The following is a 26,980-nucleotide window of genomic DNA, read 5'->3' on the forward strand; positions in this document are numbered from 1 at the left end:
CAGGATATTTAGCTCTGCAAACTGGCTGCTGCCACTTGTGCAGCTACTTCTTTTCAGGAGGAAGGTTGCCTTATGCACCAATAAGTGTTTTTATTTATATATATATATATTTTTTAATATATTTTATTGATTTTTTACAGAGAGGAAGGGAGAGAGAGATAGAGAGCTAGAAACGTCGATGAGAGAGAAACATCGACCAGCTGCCTCTTGCACACCCCCTACCGGGGATGTGCCCGCAACCAACATACATGCCCCTGACCGGAATCAAACCTGGGACCTTTCAGTCCGCAGACCGACGCTCTACCACTGAGCCAAACCGGTTTTGGCAAGTGTTTTTAAAACGATCCCAGTGTCTATGTAGACATGCTGCTCCAGGAAGGTCTCTGGGTGTTTTTTTTCCACTGAAATTAGTATTTGCTAATAAAAGAACTGTCAGGACTTGGAAGCAAACATTCACTGATGTACCCAAAAGAGCAGAACGTTTCCAGTTTTCATCTGCATGATGCCCCCACGCCCCGGACCCCAGTCCGTAAGTAACCCGCTGCCGGCCACAGCTCTGCCGCAGCCGGACATCAAGCTCACGGCCAGGGAGAGCCTCCTCCCGGAACGGGAGGCACAGATGATTAAATTAACTCATTCGACCAGCCCTGTACGCTCCTGGCAAAAACAAAGACGGTGTGTGGGCTGGATTCTGCGTTTACTCATCGGGTGGAAGGTGTTGGCTCTGAGAACCACTGTCAGAAGGTGGTTGTGCCATCGCCCATGAGAATAAAGGGGGGGGGGGGGAAGACTCCAGAGGAAAAACTCAATCTCACACCTACTAAATTTTCATTCTATTTCGAGCATAAATGGAATTTTAAAATGTTTGTGGTGACGGTGAGCCACTTCCACGTGGAGACAGGGAAGGCAGATCAGACCGCGGAGCCGACCCTGGCACGTTTATGATCGGAGTCCAAATCAAACACCAGCTGGGCTTATCAGCCAGGAGCGGCACCCCAACAGAGCCTGCACCTCAAGTCCTCTTCCCAGGCCTTCCCTTCTGCCTCTGCCTTCCTTCCTTAGGAAGGTCCACACAGTCACTGAGGTTCTGTAAGACCTTTCAAGGATTACCAGGTCAGTGACGGAGAGGGAGGAAAACGAAAGGGAAAGAGTGGCCCGTCACAAGCTGGGGCACATTCCATGCAGACAGCTCCCGAGGAGTTAAAATTCTCTCTCTGTGGAGGACAGTGGGCGCCTCCACGTCTCTGGCGGGCCCACAGCAGTTTAAGGTAAGATTTGGTCAGCAGGCATAGACTCCAAAGGAACGGCGGTTTCAGACCTGGATTGGGAGAGGCGGACGTGTGCCGAAATTAGAAAGGCATTCTTGGGCTATTATTTAACATTCTACATATGTGAGATACGGAATGAAAGAATGAGAATTATCTTAAAATCCCTGCTAAGGCAGAGCCTGCTTCCTCAAGGCAATCTCAAGCTTTAGTAGTTCAGACAGATTCTCCGGCTGACAATTAATATTAATGGGTAGATTTCACAATGTGGCATTATCACACGGGAGATGGGTGGGCACACCATCTGGGTTTTGGCAGGTATTAGATGTAATCAAAGGGATTACTTGGCTCGGGGAGAAATAGAAAACCTTGGGTTTGTTTAGTCTCTTTCCTCTTTTGTTTGGACGCAGCTCTAGGTGTGCTTAACTATTTTCCCCCTTGTTCTTTATTTGTGGTTGGGAACATCTCCAGAGGGGGAGGGAAAAAAACACACAAAACAAAACAAACAGAAAGGGATAGACAGCCCACAGAGATAGTTTGGATATGGAATCATGGCCCATCCCCTCCTCACTGAACATTCGCCAAATATTTATTGAGTGCCCACTATGGACAGGGACTCCCTGAGCTATAAACATGTCAGTGTTCACAGGACTATTTCTGGATGCTTCCGAACAAGCTAACGGGCACACAGTCTTTACAGATAACACAAGGCTTCTTGGTCCATCTTTGCCCCTCTCCCACCATTTATCACCACCACCACCACCACCACCACAACACACACACACACACACACACACACACACACACACGCACACGCACACACACACACCCCGTCCAACCTCAGATTTTAGCAAACAGTCACATAACTGAATTGCTTCTTGTAAACGTTCAATAAACTAGACCAGGGAACCTACACAAGTGTACATATTCCTCTTCAATTAAAAAACAAATGGCAGTTGCTGATTGGTTTACCCTCTTGGAAGAGAGAGAGGTGAGTAAGCAGACTCGAAGTACCAGACCCTGCTGATCTCTGCTTTTGGTAACTTGTGTATTTTACATGGAACGATGCTCTGATCACGAGTGAGAAGTCAGCTTGCCGTCTCAGACACTCTGGGCCCAAAAAAACCCCACACAAAACACCTCCCATCCTCTGGTCTCCCACCCCAGGACTGTCTTGGACCCCACAGACACACGCCCTCCTCTCTGACAATGAGGCTGTCTTGGCTTCCCGTGTATCCCACGGCCAGGGAAGGTGGCCGCGGCCTAACCCTCCTTCTACCAGCCAGGGATGCAAACGGTCCGAACAAACTCCGCAGACACCGCGTCTCTCTCCCTCCAGCTCCTTCCAGGCATCTGTCCGGGTGCCACACGCTCGGCCTCCATCCTCCGTGTGACTCTTTATAAAACCTGGCTGTTCACAACATAACTGAGTATTCAGCTGCCCGGATCAACCTGAGCCCTGACCCCTCTGCACGGTCCAAGAGCGTAACCACGGACCCTACACTCTCATCTGTGGCTAATGCTCGTGTACATGAAGTATAGGTAGGAATTCGTCTCTTAGGCCATTCTCCAAGGACTCAGCTAATGGTGAAGGAATACAGTGAAGATGGCAGCAGCACCTTCTTATCTCCCAGGAAGGTCTGCTGGACCACAGGACTCGGGGTGCAGGGACAGTTTTGCTGGGCCCTGCAGGGACCTGCCTGGGAGAGCCAGGCCCAGGCGCTCACTAGTCTCCACCCAAATCTCAAAGCCAGTGTGAACCCCCAGGCCCTGCAGCCTTCCCACCGGGGGGAGCCGGTGGCCTGGGGTCAGCCTCCATGGTGCGAAATGCTTTATCCCACCTTGTACCATTTGCACAGAATTCTCTGTGAAGGCGTAGAAGGGGAGGGGCGCTCCCTGGACGGGCATTTTGGGGCTGTTCCCGCTTCTGAGGCCCAGCTTCTCGTCTGTAACCCAAGCTTGAGGAGTGGGGGCCGAGCTTTGGGGTGCTTGTTGGTGGAACCGGGTCGGGACTGGGGTGGAGGGAGGGATGCCCTACTGACTCCGTCTGCGCCCAGCTCCCTCTCGCCTCGCCCTGTTAGTAGAAGGGCACGCCGGGCAGGACAAAGGCCCGGGCTCGGCAGCTGCTGGGCTGTGGCGCAGGGGCGGCCGCGGCCACCCGGGGCGCCCGCCGCCGCCTCCTCTGCAGCCCCGAGGGGGAGGCCGGGCGCCCGCCTTTGTCTGCGCCGCCGCCGCGGGCCAGGTCCGCAGGAAGCGGGCGCCATCGTGCGGCCGGAGCTGGGCACAGCGCCCTCCGGCGCCACCCTGGCTGGGTCAGATCCAAGCTTGGTCCTGTATCCTCGCAGAGACCGCTGCTTTCCCTGCCACGGCCCGTGCCATGAGGCCTGCTCTGTGGGGTGAGAACACTTCACCGCTTCGAATAAAGGCAGCCGAGCCTGTGTCAGCAGAAAAAAGCAGAAGTAGACGTACTTGTCTATGTACAAGGAATAGCAATACCCACTTAGCCAGGATCTGTGGCATACTGACCCGCGTGGTTGCAGGCATGTGTGTGGACTGTCTCGGGAACATCACAAGAGAAATTGGTTAGAGTGCCTTCTTCCCTGGTGATCGGAGAGCCCCGTGTGCCTAGAGGACAGCGGAAGGTGGTGGTGGTGGTGGTGGTGATTCTTTGGACTTTTGTACCATTTGCGCATATTTCCTATTCAAAACGAACGCATTTAAATGTAAAGATGTATCTAATAAATGGGGCATGGATAGTGTGTAACTGTTGCTGGAATCAAAGACAAGGACACAGCCGAAACCGGTTTGGCTCAGTGGATAGAGCGTCGGCCTGCGGTCTGAAGGGTCCCAGGTTCAATTCCTGTCAAGGGCATGTAACTTGGTTGCAGGCACATCCCCAGTAGGGGGTGTGCAAGAGGCAGCTGATCGATTGGTTCTCTCTCATCGAAGTTTCTAACTTTATCCCTCTCTCTTCCTCTCTGTAAAAAAAAAAAAAAAAAATCAATAAATATATTTTTTCAAAAGAAAAAGATAAGGACACTTAAAAATTCCAGGCCCCTGCCCTCTGGCGACCTGAGTGTACAAGTCACAGAAACAGAAGCAGCCCACGTTTCCTGTGCCGCATGGTGGGGCGGAGGTATGCCAGCTTGAAGGACCCTGTTCAGCGGGTGAGGCTTCTGCCAAGATGTGACTGCTGTTCTCACTTTGTTGACCAAACTCCTTACACGGCTTTTGCCTCAGAAAATGCCTACACGGCCGAAACCGGTTTGGCTCAGTGGTAGAGTGTCAGTCTGTGGACTGAAGGGTCCCGGGTTCGATTCCGGTCAAGGGCATGTACCTTGGTTGTGGGCACATCCCCGGTAGGGGGTGTGCAAGAGGCAGCTGGTCGATGTTTCTCTCTGATCGACGTTTCTAGCTCTCTATCTCTCTCTCCCTTCCTCTCTGTAAAAAATCAATAAAATATATATATATATTTTAAAAAGGCCTACACGGGGAAGATAATCGGAACAGAGCGTTGACCCCTGGCTTCCTTTCGAGGGCAGGGGTCGACTGAAGCTCTTAGAAATGAGGCTCCATCTCCTTCCAAGCTGATCTTCTCTCCTCAGCACCCAACCCCGTCTCCCAGCATGGACGCCAACACATTTCACCTACGAGGCCACTTACCACGTCAGAATTAGGTACGGGTAACCTACTTCGAACCCCCACAACCATGGCTCTGTGGCATGTCTGCAGAGCCGGGCCTTGTGAGATGGATCCAGTCGTGCCTGACCCGGAGAGCATTACATCTGGCCGAGGAGCCGAGGCACAGGCCCTGAAGCAGGGGAGCATCTGCAGGCGGGGACCACGCCAGCCACCGCCCTCCTTGTGATGCCGGGCCTGGCTCGGCTGACGCTGGGCTGAACTGAACTCGAAACCTGTTATTTCCTTCCCCTGGAAGTGCCCTGCGGGGTCACAGACAATAATGGGACGGGAAGATGGGGATGACTGCGGTTGGGCTGGATGGAGTATGGAAGGCCTGGCAGGCCTTGGGGCGGAGAAGACTGAGTCTGCATGCCGCCTGGGCACAGCAGGAGTCCTGAGCCTGGAGAAGAGGGAGCCTGGGAAGGGAGAACCTGGAAGGGCGTGGCCTTCGGAGGGAGTGTGTGTGTTTGCATGCAGTGCGTGAATGTGCACGTATGTGTGCATGTGTGTGCTGAGCACGTATATGTGGCCGGGTCTGGGCAGTGAGCTTTCAGGAACCCTGCTGGGAGCCGATGGCCTGATTTGGGGGGCAGGTGAGTGAGAGCTTCTTAGAGTCGAAGCCTCTACTGCTCTATTTCCACCCCCAAATTCAAGTCCCTCCATCCTTCTCCCGGAGCTCTGACAAACCTCTGGAGCACAGGCGGGAGGGCCAGCGAGATCATGACCAGCATCTCCATCCCAGTAAGAGAAGAAGGCACTACGGGTGTACCCAAGAACAGCATGAGGCATGTGGGGGTGAGCTGGTTCTCCTGTTCTCTCCTTAGAACTCAGGGTGGTGCATCCCTCCACAATCCCTGCTCCTGCCTCGGGGTCCTGCTTCCAGTGGGGTAGATGAGAGGAATCAGTCCCAGCGGGGAGCCCGCTGCCTGAACGTCTGCCCAGCCAACCAGAATGCACTCACATTCTAAGGAAACCTTTGGAGCGGCGGTTGCCAACCGGTGGCCCGCGGACCACTGGTGGTCCATGAGGTCCGAGAGGTTGGCGACCGCTGTCATCTAAACCATCGCTTGGGCAAGGGGACCAAGTCAACATGCAGCGAGCAGACCTTTTGTGTCCATTTCTTGATGCCTATTCAGTGTCCTGTACCATGCGAGTGCTTGCAGGCAGGGATTCATCTCCCATTTTGTTTTCTTCGGAGCCGTGAGACATAACAGGGGTGACCCGTCCACCGCACCCTCCACAGCTCCAGCATTTCCACAGCACGACCAGCGTTTGGATGGACGGTATCCCCAGAAATGGCTTACTGGTCAGGTTTTTGGCCGTGGTAAGTGGTTAAGATGCCTCCACTGAGGCTGACCGGACCATGTCAGGAGCCGGAAACATCCTCCAGCTCCCTAACCGTACCCAGGCCCCCTTTCCTTCCCTCCTCTCGGATATAGGCGGCTGCTCGTGGCTCCTTGAGGAAGACCTGGGCCTCCCTGCCTGTCTTCCCAGCGGGGCAGCCCTTTGCCCTCTCAGAGGAGGAGCCAGGAGGCTTTCCAGCCTTGCCTCGCGCTCCCCATGGGCTCCTGGCTTGTGGGAGGCAGGGGTTGGTGAGAATTAATTGTAAAGTGCATTGAGAGGCACAAATGAGAGCCAGTCCCGTGGCGGAGAGATTATTACTGTTGGCAATTTGGGTTTTCTGAAATAGCTCTTAGGATATGACAGTGGCGGCCCAAACCCCAGAGGTGAGCTCAAGGCTGATAGATTTTCAGAGTGGCCCCATTTTGCGACAGGCTTCTCGCTTTCCCCTCCCTCCAGGGTGGGGGTGAGCAAAACCGAGAGGGGCCTGGGCCGGGCGGGGAGCGTCGCTGAAGGCTGACCCTCCCCCGCCCCCATGTTCTTGAGAGAGGGCCCCCAGACTTCCCAGAATAATCTCCTTCTCACTTCACTGCTCCCTTCCCCGTCTGAGATGGCAGGTGACCTAGGTGGGAGCGGTGTGCAAATGGGTTTGGAGGCGATCGATGGCTCGGGGCGCGGCCCGGCTTGCTGCCGTGTCACTGGTCCTCTCCGAATCGATTCACACACCGCTCCTTCTCAGCACACCTGCCACGTTGGGTGGAGAGGGATGAGTGAAGTGAGAAGGAAATTACACGTTCGTTAAACCGCCGTAGCCGCCACCGCCACCGGCACTTCTCCTCCCCTCTCTCCACCCTATTGGCAGGCCACCGCCACTTGCCTCCGAGATGCAAAGAGTCCTTTTCCTCCAACGCAGAGAGAGAAAAACGGGATGCGATGGAGCTCCCGGGCCCCTTGCGTTGGCACCATCGCGTTGAAGTCTAAACCAGGTGACTAAGAAGTTTGTCCTCTCCCACACACGTGGCTTCTGTGGTGTTTGTTCAGAGCTTGTTAATCTGTTCACTCCTTTAAAGACCATTGTGGGCCAACTTGTCAACAGACCACTTACTTGGTAGGCCCAGGGTCATTCAATATTTGCATTCAATTAATTCGAATCCATTCATTCATTCATTCATTCATTCATGCATACATCCATTCACCAACTCAGCCAGTCATTGGGCAAGCCTCAGTGGTACCCGTACCGCGTGTCCAGCACTGGCCAGAGACCAGGCCTGCTCCTCAGTATTCTGAGTTATCGTGGAGATGATCTGTTTTGGAGAAGACAAAGTATGCTCACAGGAGCACCCAAGAATAGCCCGCGCCAGAGGAAATGAAGAGAACAAATAAAATAATGGAACGATTTCTGTAGCTGTGTAAGACAGACCTCAGCCAGTTATTACAGCTCTCTCAGTCTCCTGCTCCTGGTTTGCTAGGAGGAGAGGAGCTTGGGCCAGCATGTAAACAGACTGTGTCATGAAGCACAGTTTTTTCATAGCAAGACTTCCTCAATGAAGGAAGCAGTGCGACTTCACATTCCGGTGCGGCCTGCTCCTAGGTCAGCACTTTGAGTCCAGACCAAGGTATCCATCAGTCCCAGCAGGCACAGTGTCTCAGACTCACAGTACCTTCAGGGACGCCAAGGTGTCCACATTTTTAAAAAATATATTTTATTGATTTTTTACAGAGAGGAAAGGAAAGAGATAGAGAGCTATAGGAACGTCGATGAGAGAGAGACATCGACCAGCTGCCTCCTGCACACCCCCCACCGGGGATGTGCCCGCAACCGATGTACATGCCCTTGACCGGAATCGAACCTGGGACCCTCAGTTTGCAGACAGACACTTTACCACTGAGCCTAACCGGTTTCGGCAAGGTGTCCACATTCTAACGCCCAGACCCCATAGCAAAGGGAACGTTGCAGATATGACTCCATTAAGGATCTTGAGATGGAGCATTTATCCTGGATTATCTGGGTGGGCCAATGGAACCCCAGGGGTCCTTCTAAGAGGGAGGCAGGAGGGGAAGGGTCAGAGAAGGAGATGTGATAGTGGAAGCAGCAATGTTGAGAGAGCCGGAGGTTTGAAGATGCTAATCCGCTGGCTTGGGAGATGGAAGGGGCCACAAGCCAAGGAATGTGGGCAGCCGCCAGAAGCTCAGACAGGTGGAACTGGAGTCTCCTTTGGAGCCTCGAGCACGAACCACACCTTGAGGTGGACTTGGGGCTTCTGACCTTCAGAATTGTAAGATAACGAATATGTGTTGTTTTAAGGGGCTAAATTTGTGATAACTTGTTATAGCATTGAAAGGAAACTATCAGGAGGCCCACAAAAATGCTTTCATTTCATTGGGGGGAGAGGGGGCGGAAATGAACTTTTAGGTTAATAAAATGGTTTTAATATTATCATACGGTAATTTATGTCAATGCAGTTGTAAATTAGGATTTTTCTTTTCTTTTTTCTCTTTTAATGGAGGAAGGGGCCCAGTAAGGCAAAAGTGTCAAGGACCCACAAAAGTCACAGTGAAACCCTGCTTCAAGTAGCAATGGTCATGAGGCCCTCCCCCCCTTTAACAATTCTAGAAGGATCAGAAAGCACAGATCCTGGGAGGGGCACATATGGGGTGGAGTGGGGGGTTAATGAAGGGAGGGGAAAAAAACCACAAGAAAGGGGACATCTGTAATACGTTCAACAATAAAGATTAAAACATGTTTAAAGCACATATCTGATGTAGAACTAAGCAGTCCATTTGATCACCAGTCTTGAAACAGCCTTTCTGGCTGCTTTTTTTTTTTTTTTTTAATCCTTAAAAAAACCAATATTTTGCCAAAACCGGTTTGGCTCAGTGGTAGAGCGTCGGTCTAAAGACTGAAAGGTCCCAGGTTCAATTCTGGTCAAGGGCATGTACCTTGGTTGCAGGCACATCCCCAGTAGGGGGTGTGCAAGAGGCAGCTGGTCGATGTTTCTCTCTCATCGACGTTTCTAGCTCTCTATCTCTCTCCCTTCCTCTCTGTAAAATATCAATAAAATATATATTTTTTAAAAACCAATATTTTAAAATAGAATGTAAAGGTGTTAAATGTATTTGCCAAAATCCATCCAGGGACTTATTTATGATAAGAGAGGCTGGGTCCGCCTTCTTCTCTCTCATGCAGTCTTCTGTTGTGCAGAGACGTACTTCCATGAAAATCAGTGATGTTTCCACATTTATAAAAGTAAGGATTCCTTTTTTTGTTTGAAAAGCCTCTTTGCAGATTTCTGGGTTGCATGGAAGTTAAACAGAATTAAAAGTTTTTAATCCTGCTCCTGCCTGTTCTTGAGTCACTGAGATCGAGATTCTCCCGCAGGCATAGACCCAAACTGACTCCCTTCAGCAAACGCTTTGACTTCCTGTCCAGGTTCTGACACATTCCTCTGCCAACCGCAAATAAGTGAGAACGCTTCCAAGGAGCAGTGGCACTTCTTCTTGTTTGTAGAAGGGAGTGTCAGCCTGAAAATAGTGGCCAAGTGTTTTGACGCAAAAAGCAAGGATTTCAGGCCAACGGCAGCCAAGTGGGCTATTCTTAGACGTGCATAGGAGGCTGAGAGGTCTCTGTGTGGGTTGTTGGCAAGTGGTTAGGGATTTGCGACTTTTAAGTGGCTCTTGAAACTATTTAGAGATGAATAAGCCCCTGCAGGTTCCATTAATGGCAGATGTTTCATTCCATCGGATCCTCAAAGTCCTCCTCGGATAGCAACTAGGTTCTGAGGTCTTCCCCAGGAACTCAAGGATCAATGCGGATCGATCCTTCCTGACCACCAAGGATCAATGCGCATTGATCCCTTTATTCAGTACTGAGTATATGGACAATGTCTTAGTCTATTCAGGCTGCTGTCACAAAATGCCACACACTGGGTCACCCGGGAACAACAGAAACTTACTTCTCACAGTTCCAGAGGTACCAGCATGGCTGCCTTCTGCCGAGGTCTGTCTTCCTAGTTCATGGCTGGGGCCTCCTCTCTGTTCTCACGTGGTGGGAGGGCGTAGGGATCTTTCTGGAGCCTCTTTTGTAAGGCTCTAATCTCACCCACGAGGGCTCCACTTCCTGACTTGAGCACCTCTCACAGGCCCCACTTCCTAATACCATCATCTTTGGGGTGTTGGATTTCAACATGAGTTTTGTGGGGGACACAAACATTCAGACCACAGCAGATGCCGTCCTAAGTAGCACTTGGTTGCTACCTTTGCAGAGTCATGTGGACACCGTCCTGAGTTTTCGGAGATGTTGGATGTGGTTGCCCACTTCCCCCTGCTTTCTTCCCTAGACCTCGGTGCCATGAATCTTCCCACGTTTCCCTCCTATCTCACTGGCTTCTTCTCATTCTCCTTTGCTGAGTCCTCATTCTCTCACAAGCCTATAAACAGTTGAAGCACTTCGGGGCTCTGTCTTTTTCCTCTTCATCCTCTGTCCACACTATCTCCCCAGATGATCTTATCCACCTCCATGGCTTTATGAACCAGGAATACCAAATGCCTGCCTCCAGCCTGGACTTTCTTCCTGGAGTTCCAGACTCACATTTCAAACCACTCAAAGCTCCATGTGGAGGTCGTGGTGGCTTTGTAATGGGTCATCTAGACTAGATAGAGTTACAGTCTTCAGGACTCGGAGTGGGCCTTAGAAGAGATTCCTGGAAAGAGGCAATGCCTGGCTTGCGCTCACAGGTATTGTTGCTGATCTGCTGACTCACTTATTGGCGTGAAGCAGCAGCAGGGCCTGCGGGTGCTTTACCTTCCCCTGGATCTTCCTTCATCTTCTCTGAATCCTGAGTCAGGCGTGTGTTTAGCTACATAAAGGGGCCCCAGCTTTGGCAGGGTACCCACACTAGAACATAAATACATGCAGGTATGTATATTCTAGTGGTTCTGCTTCTCTGGTTAAATTCGAAGTGATATAGATGTCTAAAAGTCTCCTCACATATCATGTGGCCCAAAGCGAACAGTTCTGTGATCCCGCCTTCATTTGCTCCCTGCAGTTTCCCCATCCAAGTCAATAGCAAAAGGGAAACCACAAAACAAATTCATCAGTTGGTCATATTAGCTCTATTTCCAAACTACCTTGCCAGTGTGATTGCTTCTTACTGCTCTCACTGCTAAAACCCTGGTTCTAGCCACCTCCTCGTCTCGCCTACAACAGTTCCGAGATCCATTCATTGCAGTCCATCCACCACACAGTAACCAGAAAATCTTCCTACAGCTGAAATCACAACCCTTCTTTTCCCTCCTTAAAAACCCCAACAGCTCCCCTTCACAATCAAAATATAAATCCAAAATCCTATAAGACCCTACATATTTTGGGCCCTAAAGCCCCTTGGGCCTCATTTCCCCACACTCACCACTATCTTTAGGGGCATGCCCCTCTTGGACATGCTGGTGTGCACCCCCAAGCCTTGGCACCAGCTCCTCCTCCTGCCTGAAACATTCTTTCCCCATATCCTCACGTGGCTTCCTCCTTCTCACTGTTATGTCTTCACAGAGAGATCCTCTTCATCCCCACTCTACCACATTCCCTCTGTCTGTCTTCATGGGACTTCCCTGTACATGGAAGGATCTTGTTGATGTATTGTGGTCTATGTATTCTGGAGTACCCCCTCACCTCTCCATCCCCTGCAATGTAAGGCCTCTGAAGGCTGGCATGCTGTCTGGTTCCCTGATACACTGTCAGAAGCAGACCTCACAGAGGAGCACAATAAATACCTGTTGGCTGACTATATCTTACGTTGTTCTCTAACTGGTTCAATCTTTTTTACCTCCCCAGTGATAATCCACGCACCTTGGGAATCAGAGTCATGTTCAGTGTCCTCCACAGAGCCGAGCACAGGTTTGGGAACATGGGTAGTAGGTTCTCAAAAAAAGCTCATCGTAGCAAGAGCTGGGGTAACAACATAAATCATTTTCGGTGGCCCTCCCCACCCCATGCTTCCATATAGTTCTTTCTTTCCTCTTGGCTTTGCCCTCCTGGCTCCTTAAGAGTGCCTCAGAATGAAAGGCCAGACAGGATTCTAGGCTGAGCTCTATTGCTAGCTAGCTGGGTAACTCTGGGCTAGTGGCCTTTTGTGGACCTCAGTTCCTGTAACTCTAAAATGAGCAGGGGCTCTCTGGAGCATTTAGATGTGAGAAGAGGCCTGGAATAAATCAACATAAAGAGGACCAGCGGGCTCCAGAGATCTCCAGGGTGCTCAGCTTCCTTTCTATACAATCTCTAACATCCATTCAGGCCTTTATTTCCTTCTCTCCTTCTGCTTTAACTAGGCAGAGCCCTTTTGCCATTTCACACTTTAGTTATCTCCTCCAGCAAGATTCTGCCAGCCCCACTTCCTCCCTCGTGTTCTCAGGAACGGCTGGAACCTTCAGTTAATGCCTACTCCTGTGAACAGCGCCAGCACCTGATGTCTGGGCCACCCTTTTGAACACCTGCTTCTCTACTCCCCGGTAATGCTCTTGTGTTCTGGTTTATAAAAAGGCAACAGAGGGTGGAGAGCTGAGGACTTGGGAACTCTCCAGACAACTCAGGGCAGAAGCACCATTATTTCTGACTTAAACTTCTCCAATAATTACTCAACTACATACTTCGGAATGTAACAGCAGGAGTGTTTTGTCTTACATCCTTCAAGACATGGCTATGAGATCATCGCGGCTCACAGCCCTTCAAAACACTATTTGCTGAGTAGAGGCGGCAAGCTGAGCAGATTAGGGGTGGTGGGGAAGAGCTGCTATTCTATTTGGGGAACCCCCATGCTCACAAAGAACGGGTCTCAGAGGCACAGCTGTAGATCTGGTGCCCTGATGCCTTTGACACCTGAGCAAGAGCTGTTGGAGCCCTATCAAACCCAAGAGTCACTTGAAAAAAAAAAAAAAAGCCTCATGGTGTAGAGGTATGGTGCTTCCTTTTACAAGTACTTTCAGTCTGCCTGAGGCTCGTGTTGGCATAGCTATCCAGACCCCTGAAGGCATTTTGTCAGTATCTCCTGGGTTCAGTCCCTAGCAGACTAAGCAGAGAGAAAGAGGTAAGCAAATAAGCATAGCGAGCAGCCAACCAAGCGGCTGGTTGATGTCTCAACCAAGTCGCTCATCATTCTATTCTGGAAACTGTTTGGACAGGCTGGGCAGAGCCATGGCAACTTCCTCTTTGTGATGGGGGTCATTGAGTAATTCTAAAATATCATAATTCTTGTAATTATGCAGACTAATTCATACGATTAAGTTCATGTATGTTTACAGTAACAGAAGGACAGGAAGATGAGTCTGGTAAGGATGGCCCATGATATTCCATGAGGTCTTTGTCACTCTGATCTGCCGGAGACTGTGTAGACTAGCTGCAATGAAATTCTTATTTCCTCATCATTTCCTCTGAAATTGAACTGAACTCAAAATGAATGAGTTGCCCGAAAAAAGTGTCCGGAGATGTGTCTGGTGTGAGAAGAAACTCAGGGAGAAATCCATATTGGATCTGAATCTACATTGGGGTCAACAAAGACCAATATTTCCTTTCTTTTTTATTAGGACTACTAGAGGCCCAGTGCATGAATTTCGTGCACTGGCAGGGTCCGTGGTGGCTGCTGGCTGCCAGCCGGGTACTGTCTTCCTTCCCCCAGCCACCTGCCAGCGCCAGGGCCTCCCTCCGTTCCCTGGGATAGCCCACCCCCTGGTTAAACTCCCGGAAGAACTCTGGTTGTGGGGATAATTTGCATGCTACACTTTTATGATATAAGATAGAATGTTAGGGCTCACAAGGACATAGGAAATGGTTGTTATGGGTTGAATTATACCCCCTCCCCTCCCACCAATTTACATGAAGTCCTAATTTTTAGTACATCAGAATATAACTTATTTGGAAAGAGGGCCATTGTGGATGTAATTAATTCCGAATACACTGGAATAGGGTGGGTTCCCTAATCTAATGTGACAAATGTCTTTATAAAAAGGAGAGATGTGGACACAGACACGCATACAGGGAGAATGCCATGTGAATTCCAGCTAAGGAATGTCAAAGATTGCCAGCAAACCACCAGAAACCAGGGGAGAAACATAAAACAGAGGTTTTCTCAGAGCCCCCAAAAAGAACAAATCCTGCTGATACCTCAATCTTGCTCTTCTAGAAGCCTCCAGAGCTGTGAGACAATCAATTTCTACTGTTTAAGCCCCCTGTCTGTGTCACTTTGTTATGGCAGCCCCAGCAAATAAATACAGATAGCCTGGTTCAGCTCCTCAGGTTAGAGTAAGTAGTTCTCAACAAGGGAATTCTGACCCCACCAAGGAGCTTTTGCCAAGACTTTTTTTTTGTTGTGGCAGCTGGGAGGGGCTACAGGCATCTGATGCATAAGAAGCCATGGACCCTGCTCAACATCCTGCAACACACAGTCCCCAACAACAAGGAATTATGTGGCTCAAAAGGTCAACAGTGCTGAAATGGAAACGGAGAAATCCTCTTTTAATGATACAGAAGCTGAAGCCCAGAGGGTTTAAGTAATTCACAAGATCTCTAAGAACAGTAGGGCAAAACTGGAACTAGGATCCAAGCTACTGGCCCAGAGAGTGAGAAAGGAGAGATTATGCCTAGCAAGAACCCTGGGAAAAGCATGTTCTAAGAGAGAGGCAGAAGAGGCAAAGAAGGTGGGGGGGGGGGGGGGAGGGGGGTTGCTGGAAAGAGGAAACCAGAGAGGATGTCATTTCCAAGGCCGGCAGCAGAAGAGGGGCCTCGCTAGGGAGATGTTGCACAGGGGACCTGAGTAAGAGCTCTGCCAGGGCTCAGGGGACTTAGTGACAAGGGTGTTCCTGAGTGGCTGTGAGGAAAGCAGCTCTGCTGGCCCAAGGACAGGGCGGTGGCGGGACACAGTGAAACGACAGTCTGACTGTGAGTGAGATGGAGGAGGCAGAGTCTGGAGCAGAAAATGCTTAAGAGACGTTGGTTGGAGAGAGGAAGAGAGAAATAAATGGGTAGCTGCAGGAAGACATAAGGAAGACAAATTCCATAGCAAGGGGCTCAATAGTATATGGATAACTGGCCGGGCTGGCTGGCTTCACGGCATGAGACCAATTCAGTCATATATTGCCCTGTGCTCAGAAGGGGGTCCTGTGCTTGGGGTTTAATGCTATGATCCCATCTTAAAACCATCAATAACTTTATCTTTGAATTTGTTGTGTAACTGAGGCTGGATGGGGCAGTGCAGAAAGCACTGAGGGCTCAGAGATTTGCCCACATGCTGTCCTACCTCCTCCCACTGCCTCCTCAGGATGGGTTCCTGGCCTTTTGCTCTCTCATCCCCATCCAGCAATGGCTGCCCTGCTCAGAGGGAGTGTGTGAGAGGGCACAGGCACGGCGAGAGTCAGGGGTGAGGCTCACACTCCCTGCACCAGTCCCCATGCTCAAGGGTACACAGTGTTAAATAACAAATTAAAAAACCATCATGGGTTGAGAGAGAAGAAAAAAGGGAATGGCCTTTTCCCCTGCATTTTCAACAAGGGGCCATCATTTTCATTTTGCACTAGGCCCACAAATTAGGTAGCTGACCCTGATCACTAGTATGAAAGAAGCTGAGAGAACTGAGGCAGACTTTTCATCATTATTTATCTAACTATTGGTTATCAGGCACCTCGCTGACCCTGGGGACAAATGGTTAAAGAGACACAGTCCCTGATTTCAGTATGCTTAGAGACTGGTGAGGGCAATGGGCTTACAGGAGAGTAGATCATTGCGGTGCGGTGTGGCATACGAGGGAGTTAGCCAGGGTCTGTGGGAGCACAAGGAGGAGCCTCCACTTGCCTTTGGGAAGTCAGAGAAGGCTTCTCAGAGAGCAGAGTCCTGAGTGAGGATTACTCAGAGGAAGAAAAGGAGACTGCTCCCGAGGAAGCATGGGATTCCTGGGAGCTGCCAGTTGTTCCAAGAGAGGTGCTCAGAGAACTCAGCAGGGCCAGACCACAAAGGGCCTCGTCATCCCTGCACCGGCCCTTTATGCCAAAGACTAGGGAAGCCACGGAGGGACTGACCTCCTCAGGTCTGTGCCTTAGAAAGATGGTGCAGGGTGGCTAACACGGACCCAATGGAAGCCAGAGAGAACAACTGAAGTTTGTGTTTCAATCCTATATCCAGGCAGAAGTGATAAGGGCCTGAACCAAGGAGGCAGCAGTGGGAATGAAGAGAAGGGCCCCCAGTTGTAGGAGCTTGAGAGATATTTAGGAAGTGGACTAGAAATGGTAAGGTACGGTGATGGATTTGCTGAGGTGGGGAGTTAAGAGAAGGAATAAAGAGAAAATCTTGTATTTCTGGTGTGGTCTAATGGGAGAGTGGTGTTGTGAACATTATTTGTGGAGAAAATCAATTCACAGGAAAAGTGTAGTAGGCAGTTTTCTAAGACAATCCCTAATAGACACTTCCACATCATGCCCTAGCCCAGTGGTCGGCAAACTCATTCGTCAACGGAACCAAATATCAACAGTAACAGTGATTGAAATTTCTGTTGAGAGCCAAATTTTTTAAACTTATACTTTTTCTAAAGCCACTTCTTCAAAATAGACTCGCCCAGGCCATGGTATTTTGTGGGAGAGCCACACTCAAGGAGCCAAAGAGCCGCATGTGGTTCATGAGCTGCAGTTTGCCTACCACTGCCCTAGTGTAATCCTCTCCTCTTGAGGGTGGGCTGGACTTTGTGGCTCGTTTCTAATGAATAAAATATGGCAGAAGTTATGGGGTGTCACTTCAAGTGTTAGGTTATAGAAGACTGTGACTCCAGCCTTATTATCACTCACTGTTTCTCTCTTGCCCTCTCACTCACTCAGATGGATGTCAGCTGTGATGATCTAATAAGTTGCCTTAGAGAAAGCCTACATGCCAAGGTACCTTTGTAAACTATGAGGAAAGTTGGTCAGATTGTAAGGTTTCTAATTTCTACTTCATGCCTCACGTTCTATGAGTTCTATGAAATGTTCTAAGAAATTGTGTACATTTAGACCCAGGGCAGACCTGGGTTTGAATCTCAATTCTGCTTCCCAATGATCCTGCCAGCCATCACCTGAGTGTATATGCCAACATACCCGCCCCAATGAAGCCTTAAAATGACTCTAACCCGGCCAATACCCTGCATTCTGTGAGAGACGAGAGCTGTAAGCCCCTAGCCACATCCAGCTTCCTGATGCACAGCGATTGTGAGATAATACATGCTCCGGCTCCACGCCACTTCACTTCGTGTAATTTGTTCCACAGCAATCGCCAACCAATTCAATAAACAAGATAGGCTTATCGTCACAAAGAATAAGAGAAGAAAATTTTCAAGTACGTTTGAAGAACTCCTGGAGCACTCATTTATAAACATAGATTTGCTAAGTATTGCATATTTATGTATTGACAGGTTCCTTAAGATCTTCTACTAGATTAGATTCTTATTTGTATATATTCTCTACTCCTAGTACAACACTTTTCAAACCACGTGATGTCTTATGTCTGTCTCTACATTAAGCTCTAAGATCTTTGAAGACAGAAATCTTCCATTAGACTTATAGTATTCCTAACAGTGTGACAATGTAGAGCCAGTGGTGACAAAGTGTTGGTTGAATGAGATTTCAGTTATTGAATATTTTCAAAATGTCTACCATTCACACTTTTGTTTAATTCAAACATGCCATCATTAATTTAGTTCTACTCCCAGGAGGAATCTTGACATAAATTGAGTCCTGGTAAACTGAGACTAGCAAAGGCAGAAAGATTAATAAGAAAACCTTTACTTCCTCCAGTGCTATTATTTGAGATTTGTTAAAAGTAAGAGAGTATAGTTTATTTATTTGTCTAGATAGAGACTGTTTAAAATATGGGAAGTATAAAATACCTAGACATTTCAAGGGAACTTGGAAGGTATACAAATATCTTTCTTCTAACTGCTGCAAAAATTGCACAGATTTATGAATTAACTTATTTAGCAGGTGACTGCCTGTTCTGACTTTTTTAGTGGGACCTTGGACAAACTCCTTCTCACCTTTATAAAATACGAGGAAAGTTGGTCAGATTGTAAGGTTCCTAATTCTACTTCATGTCTCATGTTCTATGAGTTCTATGAGATGTACTAAGAAACTGTGTACATTTAGACCCAGCACAGACCTGGGTTTGAATCTCAATTCTGCTTTCCAGTAATCCTGGGTAACTAACTCATTTTGGTTCTGTGAATTTCAGTATCTCTAGATATAAAACGGGGTCATTGGTAAAAATTAGAAATAAAACATGTAAAGTAACTGCTTTAAAAAAAAAAAATGTAGCCTTGACCATGTGTCATGCACTAATGGGAAAATACAAAAGAAAAATGTAGGGCATTGGATCAACTTTCTTGTCTGGCAGGGAGTCACTGTTGTCTACAATGATCTTTTTTAATATCCCCGGTCTGCTATAATCTAATCTGGATTAACCATGAACATTTTTCATTAGCATGAAATTTTCCCAAAGCTTTTGAGAATCAGCCAGTATACCCTATTCTAACATTAAATTCCCCAGCCTCAATACCCGCGGAGAGCAGTGGTTTCTCTTTTCATTTCGTGAACATTCACTGCCCTGTAATTTCATTCTTCCTCTTCATTCCTGGACTCTGTCCTTTCTTCTCAAACAAGGGGGCCTCCTTTGGTTTTGACCAAACCCTTCATCTTCCTGAATTTTTCAGCTAAACCATTTCTAACGCTTCCCTTTTTCCAACATAAATAGTCCTGTTCACTCATTGTCCTACCCTGCCTCACCTCTGGCTCCAATTAGAGCAATATTTATTTTTCCTTTTTAAGAATCTCTCTAGCCTCTACTCTTCAGAAATGAGGCAACCCAGCTCGTGTTAAAAGCCCTTTATTATGGTCACAGCAAATCTACGCTGACAAGATCCACCTCGACAAGATTGTATTCCTGTAGATCCCTCCCTCATTTCATCTGTCATCTCACTTTCTAGGTCACATCATTTCCTAGCATCGAAAGTGTTGTCTGTATATATATATATATATATATATATATATATATATATATATATATATACACACACACACAGAGGAGTGGAATGTGGAGTGAGTGCCTGTGCTGCAGGAATGTAGAGAAGTCTTTGCTAAGGTCAATGTAGAGCGTTCTGCCATTTTCCAGAGAAGGAAGAGGAAAAACACACACACACACACACACACACACATAACCTTTTCTCCAATGAATCAGTCTATTTTGAAGGGGATTTTAGTTCTCTGAGACATACAGTGACAGCCCAAACCCAGATTCGGGTTTGCTACAGCTAAGTCTCAAGTCAAATCTTCAGGGAAGTGAATGTGAAAATATGTATTTATTTATTTTCTGGAAGCACAGTCAGCATCGAGGGGCTTGAGCCATGAGAACTCCAGGTTGACCCTACAGGTACCACTCAAAAGAGCCAGTCACAGAGCGAGTCAGCTGACGTCGGGCTGGCACAATACCGTCATACCAAGTCTTGTTTCTCAGTCCAGCCTGTCACCTCCCTTTTAGTAAAATGTTACTTACGTATTGATTGCTCACTAGCTACCTGCGCTGCATTAAACATGTAACAAGTGCTATCACATGTGTTCCTTACAAACACCCTATAAAGGAGGTTCTGTTATTCCCATTCCCATTTACGATGAGGAAAAGGAGGCCCGGTGAGCTTAAATAACTTGCCTACACGTGCAAAGTGAGTAAAGAGCAGAGTTAGGATGTGCACTCAGGCAGTGGGACTCAGAGTCCAGGATCTTAGCTCCACTTGGTGAGTATGATGTGTTGAAAGTATATGTGGGAGTTCACCATTAGTATCCCAGAATGTGATTTTTTTCTGGAGATGGGGTCTTTACATAGGTCGCCAAGTTAAAGTGAGTTCGTTAGGGTGGGTCCTGATTCACTATGGCTGGTATCCTCATAAAAAAGGGGAACTTTGGACACAGACATGCACAAAGGGAAGATGATATAGAGACACCGGGAGAACATGGCTATCAACAAGCCAAGGATAAAGGCCTGGAACAGATTCTTTCTCACAGTCCTCAGAGGGAACAAATCCTCGTCAACCCTTTAATTGCAGAATTCTGGCCTCCAGAACTGTTAAGACAATCCATGTCTGTTGTTTAAGCCTCCCAGGTTGTGGCACTGTCATGGCAGCCCTAGCAAAATAACACAGTCACTGGTCTTCGCTGTAAAGCAGAGACACTCTACAACTCACTAAGCCAAAACTCTTGGTTTCTTTTTCAATGCGATCATTTAAACATGGCTGGGGGTCATTCAAACGCTCTTAAACTCTAAGTATCCAAGGGCTAAACTACTAGTAACAGGGGTTAGAGTATTCTTACACTAGGAGTGAGTAGCATGCACCCAGACTCTATGCATCAGCACACAGGGTCCAGCATGAGCCTGGGATTCCTCTGAGCCTGGGTGGAGGGCTGCCGAGGCCCCCAGAACACACTCACCAGCAGAGTCAAGTCACTAGGGTGTGCATAAAGAATAATTTTGTGCAACTTTAGAATCAGCAACCCAGAAGGACACTCAAAGTTTCCTCCTGCCTACCAGACTTGACTGTGTGAACAATGTAAGAGTGGCTTACATATGGTATCTTAGTAGTATGCTGCTTACAAATAAATTGCAAACTACTCAAACATATGCCTATCCTGGTCCGGTGTTTCCAACAGAGTGTATGTTCCATCAGCTGTGGATTCAGGGCCAAATTCTTAGATGAGCTCATTGAGCCTTAACACTTTAACAAAGCAGTATGGGATATCCTCTGATTAAACATTGTTAGCCAACTAGATACTTGTTCTTTCTCTGCCCTTCCTTCCTTCTTTCCTTTCTTATTTGTCTATCTATTCAGGGTACGTCATTTGCATATTTTATTCTGATATGCACATATTCATAAGAAAGCATATTAGTTAATGAGGGTTGCCACATATTACCACAAACGTGGTGGCTTAAAACAACAGAAATTTATTCACTTGCAGTTCTGGAAGCCAAAAGTCCTAAATCAAAGTGTCAGTAGGGTTGGTTCCTTTGGAAGCTCAGAGGGAGCATCTGTTCAATGTCTCTCTCACAGCTTCAGGTGGTTGCCAGCAATCCCCAACATTTCTTGGCTTGTGGTGGCATCAATCAAATCTCTCCCATACTGTCACAGGACATTCTCCTTGCATGTATCTGTGTCCAAATGTCCCTCTTCTTATAAGGACATCGGTCATATTGGGTTTGGGTCCAACCTAATCCGGGATGACCTCATCTTAACTTGATTACATCTGTAAAGACTCTATTTCTAAGTAAGGTTACATTCACAGGTAGACATAACTAACTTTTGGGGGACCCTATTCATCCCAGTGCCAAAGATGACTACCATAAAGCATATAGTCCGTCCCCTTTCTCATTGCCATGGGCTCCCTTCAGAGTCCTTCCAGATCAAAACCAGTATCAAGGTCAGAGCAGGCAGCAGGGCCAACTGGTGTCCAGATTACTGTGATTCCACAACTCAGAACCAACTGGGACCTGAGTCAGGCATTCAAGTCCCTAGACAATAAAAAAATTTTGAGTCTGCTTAAAAGTAATCTCCCCATCTTGTCACCCTGGCACATCACTAGACTTCCAGGGGACACTTGAGCCTGCCCCAATGTGTATGAGCCATTTGTATGCTCCTACAGACCAACTACCCTCTTTTTGCGTGGGGCTGATTGTCAAGACAGCTCCCAGAACACGAATGTTATTTATTTTGTCTCTTTAGCAATACTGAATCAAGTGATAGGAATCAAGAGGAGAATGACCTGGTGAATTTGTGGCATTCGTTTGCAAGACTGGTTGGGTTCAACAAATACCCAGTATAGTCCATATTCATTTTTGTAATTACTTTTTAAAAATATATAAATTTATAGCTTTTAACATAGAAAGCTGAAAGGTATTATGTTAAAAAAAAATATTAAGTGGCAAAAGAGTATAACTTGATCCCAATTGTGTGGAAAATAAATATGAAGATATTTTTAGAAGTAATAATAACAACAATTATAACGAGCTACTACTGAACACTTTATGCTACCCTGTGAAAAGCATCTTACAAATTTTAATCCTCACAATAGCCCCGCTTAGGTCCTATTTTCATCCTTACTTTGCCACTTTCAATAGAGTTGGCTAATCTACTACATAGTAAGTGTGATAATATTTACATCACAAATCATAGGGGAAAGGGAAGACTTTCATTTAAATTTTTAAAAAATAAAAATTAAATCTTGTGAACTTATAGAATATCATAAATATAAATTTTAAATATGTGTTTTGGCTTTGTTGAATTTGGGATTTTTGAGAAGCTTGATTCTTCCCCAATTATAAACTATTTTCTTTTGGGAAGTTCCCTAGTTTTAGAACTCCCATTACTATCCTTTGATTCATTCAGTTTTTGGCTATTCTCTCATCAGCTTAAAAAAAAATCTCTCGGGGGGAGAGAGGTTAAGAGTTACTCAGAGTTTTGTGGTGAACGGCCAACTTCTTCATTTCCAAGATCTGCCGTGTACTTCCTGCTGCTCTCACTTGGGGCAAATAAAAAACAGGAGATTTAAGAGACAAATTATCCCCGAGAAAGCCCCCTAGAACAGAGTAAAAATAATTGAAAAATGATAACAAGTGGCTGAAATGTTTGGAGAGATAAATGTGATTTATCATATAGCACATAAGCACAGACGTGACATTGTAACTGCAGACTTCCCTTAACATCTGCGTGACCTTCAGAGCATCCATAAAACTCCCACCACACGCAAAAACCCACGTATTTCTGGTCCGAGACGAACCCTGGTTTGTGTTTCACTTTCTCAGGTGCAACTTAATTTTTCCTGCTTTGTATTTTAATCCATCCTGAGAGGCATTTCTTAAGAACTTAGGAGAAAACTAAACTGAAAACAAAAGCTATTCTGAATCCTGTGCTGTGCAGTCAAAGCTGTCTACATTGTCGAGTCTTCGTGGAGGGAGATGCGAACGGTTGTTTCATATAAGACGTGTTTTCTTCTCAACGTATTTGCTAAAGAAAGAGCAGGGGGAAGCACATACGCTTATTGCTTCGTTGTTATCAGTGCCTTAGTTTTGAGTTTCTGCCATGGCAGTATTTTCTCTTCTTATAGCTGATTTTCTCACCATTCTGTGACAAAATATGAGACAAGCACTGCCCCTAAAGAGATAAAGGTTTCCAAGAGGAGCCTAATGCTCTTTGGTATGGAAATGGAGGTGGGGGCATGCTTCTTTGTGTTGTTGGGATGGTGTGTGTGTGTGTGTGTGTGTGTGTGTGTGTGTGTTTAAGTTTTGCAGCCAAGAATTCAAGAGTTAAGGTTGATAAAACTGCATTAAGATTATCTCACCTGCCCAAGTGTGGGAGAAAACATGAGTCCAGAATAAATTGCTTTTCTCAAAATAGAAAGACTTTTCTGGTTGTATTTGGCCTGGGAACAAAGCTGAAAGGTGGGCGGGGCTTCCCCCCTCCAACATCTGCTTCTTGGATGGCTGGGAGCTCAGAAACTGGAAATCCCCCAAGCACCTTTATGGATGAAGTGAAAACTTGGGCTCCCCCAAAGAGCAGAGGGCAAGAGATGGGCAAAGGCAGCGTCTGGATGCTCCTGCATCCCCGAAGCTCAGGCTCACGTAACATCCAAAATCTTAATTTAAGACCCGGCACTTTGTCTCAAACAAAACAGGGCCCCCCCATCGACAGCTGCTGAATTACAACCTGGCACACACCTATCCGTCGGTGTTTTAAAGACATCATACTTCTCACAAACAAAAATATTCTTTAGGTAGAACCAACACAAATCCCAACGAGTGTGCTAAGGGTGCACGTTGCATGTAGTGCTTTATAACCAAATGCTGTTGTCCTCGCTGCAATTCATGATGCATGCGTGTGCTGCAGGAGACATGATACCAACATGGAGTGCTGATCCTGCTGTCATGTAGCCCCTCCAAGCCCAACTGCTGATAGAACCCTCTGGGTTGTTCTTATCCAAGTCGACATCTTTAAATTCCCTAACTCTGCTGGCCAACCAGTTTCTCGGTTCCCTTTAAACATACATCTTCCAAACCCGCCATCTTCCCAAATCAGTCCTACTCACCAGAAATCAATTCTGAAGCATTCATTGCTTGTTTAAAATTTTAAATTTCCATTTAACTGCACATGCCATGGGATCATGGACCAGAAGCCCAAATGGAGAATAATAATTTTTTTAAAACAGCTCTGGGTAAGAATGACCTTGTTGAAATGTGTCTTGCACATGTTCCATTGGTGAATTTTTGTTGTTCTCTCTCTCTCCTTTTTTTAATAGGAAGCCGTTGTTTTAGGAGATAATATAGTAACCCCAGTTAATTTGTATGCCGCTGTTCAATCGGAGTCTGAAAGCTGAAGGCCACAAGGTTGTGCTGTAATGGAAAAAAGCTTTTTAACTAAAAGCCAGGAGACCTGGGTTCCAATATCAGCTGTGCCGCTGCCTCACTGTGCGACAGTGGGCAAGTGGCTTAGCCTGCCTGTGTGTCAGTCCCTTCGTCTCTAAAATGGGGATAATGGCCTGTCCTTGCACACCCGGGGTTCCTGTAAAGATGAAAAGCAGTGCTGGCACTAGAAGCGCATGGTGGTTAGGAGCATGGTGTATTCGCCCTGTGTTTGCCACTTTATGGTTTTACCGTGCCGCCTTCAGATGCCAGGCAGCCTGACTTTGCTTCAGAACATTTCGAAGTGGCTCTGTGCAGGGCATGTGAGTCTGGGCATTGAGTCTGACAGCCTAATGCTTGGATCCTGGCTTCACTATTTACAAGCTGAGTGATGGGGACAACTACATAATTTCTGAACCTCAGTAGCTGCATCTATAAAATGGACAAAATGATAACTGTCACTTTGGGTTGTCATGAGGCCTAAACCAGCCACGGAGACTAAGTTCACACAGGGAGGGTTAATAAAGTCATCATCACACTTCTAGGACAAGACATTGAAAAAGATAATCTTTTACAGAATCAAACTCAGTCATTATCACGTCCCAAGTTCTGATCCCTGATTGTGTTTCAGTAGCTCACCCATGAGTTAAGTTTAAAATAACTGGAAACCAGAATGTCAGCTCTTTCCTGATCATGTTATCCAAAGAATTCAGATAGTATTCAACTTGGGAAGTACCCACTTCCCTGCAAAGCCATGGGTTCCTCAGGAGAGATGGACAGGACAGCAGGCAGAGGAATCGCAGGGCATGCGCACACTGGAACGAACTTCTCAGTCCCAGCACTGAGCAAGTCTGTGCAGTTCAAGTAAAAAATGGAACCATCTCCCTAACCGGTTGGCTCAGTAGATAGAGCATCGGCCTGCTGACTGAGGGGTCCCAAGTTCGATTCCAATCAAGGACATGTACCTTGGTTGTGGGCACATCCACAGTGGGAGGTGTGCAGGAGGCAGCTGATCAATGTTTCTCTCTCCTCGATGTTTCTAACTCTCTCTCCCTCTCCCTTCCTCTCTGTAAAATATATATATATATATATATATATATATATATATATATATATATATATATATATATATATATATTTTTTTTTTTTTTTTTTAATGGAACCATCCAGAGCCACCCAAATAGTTTTTAAAGACTCTGGACTCAAAACACAAATATAAAAATTTTGAAAACAGAAAAACTTGACACTTCTTTGCAATTGCTTTAAAAGTCTGAATATAGTAAAGTATATGCTCAGATTTTTTTTAGTAAGTACATATGTTCTTATTTTAATACCTATACTTATTTGTAATATATACAGGGTGGGACAACATAGGTTTACAGCTGTTTGTATGGAAAACAATACAATAATTAATTCAGAATACAAGGATAAACTATATTTCGCATATTCACAACTGTAAACCTAGGCTGCCCCACCCTATATTTTATAGACTACTAATATATACACTAATAATATACCTACAGACTTATTTTAATAAGATATACAATCTGATTCAATAAACATTACATGTAATTCAATGTTCCAACTGTCTCCTGCATCCAGTTAGTTCTCAGATTCCCATTTAAATCTCCAACCTAGTCTTCTCCAACAAGTTCCAGAGCAAAAGGCCAGAACAGTTATCACAAATGTATGCAGCAAATATATATTGAGGACCTACATGTGCCAGTCAAGCACACAGGGAACTGGCATTTTTGTGGAAGACTCAGAAAGATGAATGGGAAATTATGGTCTGAGCAGAACCACAAGGCACTTGGGAACAGTTGCAGAGACTACCCACCCTGCCTTGGGAAGAAGTGGGAAGCCCTCTGAAGGGAGGTCTAAGCTGACACGGGTGGGGCAAGTCCACCAGGTGTGCAGAGGAGATTTAAAGGAACAATCAAAGAAGCAATACCCTGCTTGATGACTCTGAGGCAAGAGCAGGTATGCTGAAGTGACTGGAGAACCAGTTGCGTAAGGTGGGACGCCATGATCAGATTTCGTCTTTCCAGAAACTAGGAGTACAGTATTTGAAGGAGGCGAGACTGGAGGTAGGAAGACCAGGTAGGAGGCTCTGAGGTAATCCAGGCAGGAGATAATGGATGTGCTGGTTTGTGAGAAGTTTCCATTTACTATTAAGCTCTCAGATAAACCTTCTGTATTCTTTTCACTCATTCGGGTGTTGGAATTTTCGTAGGTCCCAGAGAATTTCTTCCTGGAGATA

This window comes from Pipistrellus hanaki, assembly GCF_964339955.1.
Source record: "Pipistrellus hanaki genome assembly, chromosome: 12".
Classification (NCBI taxonomy): Eukaryota; Metazoa; Chordata; class Mammalia; order Chiroptera; family Vespertilionidae; genus Pipistrellus; species Pipistrellus hanaki.